Consider the following 2,752-nt stretch of genomic DNA (forward strand, 5'->3'; position numbering starts at 1 on the left):
TCAAATCTCCTCTTTAATGGTTGAGCTGCAGCTGATAGTCAGCAATCCAATTGTGCTCCCGCCAGGTTTCACCGTCGTGTTTCAGAACAGGTGTGTTTCACATGGGAAAAGGGTTAAAATCGCAAAGGCCTTTCAAAATGGCATAATAGAGGCAATTTAGTGCTTGTTAAGGGCCTTAATGGCCTATCCCACCTCTTGGAGACGGGGTTGGGCCCGCACGCCAGTTTTTGCAATTTTAACCTCCCACACGTCTCCACGTCCCGCCTCCACGTCCCAATGAAAATCCTGCCCGTTAACTCTGTTTCTCTCTCCACAGATGCTGCCTGACCCGCTGAGTAATTCCAGCATTCTCTGTTGTTATCCCATACTGTCCATGTTACACTATCACCCAGAGTTAGCAGTGTTAGGAAGGAGCTGAAGAATGTCTGTGTTCCCAACTAAACTAAAAAAAACTCGGCATAAAGTTTTTATTAAAAAAAAACTTCTGAGCATCCTACCGACTGTTAACATTTTGAAACATGGTTTTGCCTTTATACTACAGGGAGCGAGGAGCTGATTGCGATTACCTGTTAGAGGTGCGGGTGAAATGAAGTGATGGGTGGCAGCACATGACAGGTGATAGCGAATCGGCAGCCCATAATACCTCCCTGCTCAATATTCTCTTCTGTTGAAGTGAATAGAAAGGGAAATGGTGTTCCGCAGGGGTCAGTGCTTGGTCCCCAACTCTTTACAATCTGTATTAACGATTTGGAGGAGGGGACCGAGTGTAACATATCAAAGTTTGCAGATGATACAAAGATGGGAAGGAAAGTAGTGAGTGAGGAGGACATAAAAAACCTGCAAAGGGACATAGACAGGCTAAGTAAGTGGGCAGATGGAATACAATACTGGAAAGTGTGAGGTTATGCACTTTGGCAGGAAAAATCGAGCAAGTTATTATCTTAATGGCAAGAAACTGGAAAGTACTGAAGTACAAAGGGATCTGGGGGTCCTGGTGCACGAAACTCAAAATGTTAGTATGCAGGTGCAGCAAGTGATCGAGAAGGCCAATGGAATGTTGGCTTTTATTGCTAGGGGGATAGAATATAAAAATAGGGAGGTATTGTTGCAGTTGTACAAGGTATTGGTGAGACCGCACCTGGAATACTGCATACAGTTTTGGTGTCCATACTTAAGAAAAGACATACTTGCTCTCGAGTCAGTACAAAGAAGGTTCACTCGGTTAATCCCGGGGATGAGGGGATGGACATATGAGGAGAGGTTGAGTAGATTGGGACTCTGCTCATTGGAGTTCAGAAGAATGAGAGGCGATCTTATTGAAACATATAAGATTGTGAAGGGGCTTGATCGGGTGGATGTGGTGAGGATGTTCCCAATGATGGGTGAAACTAGAACTAGGGGGCATAATCTTAGAATAAGGGGCTGCTCTTTCAAAACTGAGATGAGGAGAAACTTCTTCACTCAGAGGGTAGTAGGTCTGTGGAATTTGCTGCCCCAGAAGGCTGTGGAAGCTACATCATTAAATAAATTTAAAACAGAAATAGACAGTTTCTTAGAAGGGAATTAAGGGTTACGGGGAGCGGGCAGGAAATTGGACATGGGTCTATGTTCGGAACGGTCATGGCCCTGTGGGTAACGGAGCAGGCCCAGGGGCCGTGTAGCCTGGTTCTGCTCCTACTTCTTGTGTTCTAATTATGTGTTAGATTTCAGGAGATGGTTCTATTCCTGTTCCTGGCTGGGGTGGAGATCACCTTTTACAGAAGACAAGTACTGTAGAAAATATAGGGACAGAGTGATCTCCTGGACGAGTTTCGATCGCCTTGATGGGTCGGAGAGGAATTTCCCAGATTTTTTTCTCCCAAATTGGCCATTGGGTTTTTTATCTGGTTTTTCGCCTCTCCCGGGAGATCACATGGGTTCGGGTGGATGGAGAGTGATAGAAGATTTGAGGTTAGGATCAGATCAGCCATGATCTTATTGAATGGTGGAGCAGGCTCGAGGGGCCGATTGGCCTACTCCTGCTCCTATTTCTTATGTTCTTATGAGCCGTTTAACGGGCAGGGATCTGAGATAACTGGTTTTACACTATTGCCAGAAGTTAAAATCTCCCACACGGCGTGCGATCGCATGGGGCTGAAGTGGAACAACCTGCTTCCACAGAGTGTCGCATCTTGAGCGTTGGTTTAAGTAATGTCTGCTTCATACTGAAGCTACCATATAAATCCGGAGTCATGACCGGCCGGACTCCAAGAAGAAGTGGTCAGTAACACCCATCATCAGGTCTTGAATTTGACTCCACAAGGAGCAGAGTGCCAAGTTTAAACATGATCAGGAGATCAATTTTATTTTTTAGCTAACCAGATGTCTAAGACGCTGTATTGTGGAGTTGTGGGTGTTGACCTACCTCCGCCCTGCGGAAACCAGGCAGGAGGGAATTAAAACCATATGGTACTTTCTGCCACCGTTTGTTTTAACACCGGGGGTTGAGGCTTCCCCCGACTGAGGCGGACCCTCATAAATCTATGCAAACCACGGTCCTATCGTTCAGATAGGAGCCTGAAGCAATTTTAACTCCTACTGGCCGGACCGTCCACTGTGGACACTAGTTATACTGACAATTACACACTGGACACTAGTTATACTGACAATTACTCAAATAGATACTAGTTATACTGACAATTACTCAATGTTCATTGATTGAAGTAAAGACAATTTACATATTCATGTGTAAAATAATGACATTTCTCCAATC

Source organism: Somniosus microcephalus, unplaced genomic scaffold (assembly GCF_052327205.1).
Source record: "Somniosus microcephalus isolate GS21.2 unplaced genomic scaffold, FLI_Smic_1.0 unresolved_chr1, whole genome shotgun sequence".
Lineage (NCBI taxonomy): Eukaryota > Metazoa > Chordata > Chondrichthyes > Squaliformes > Somniosidae > Somniosus > Somniosus microcephalus.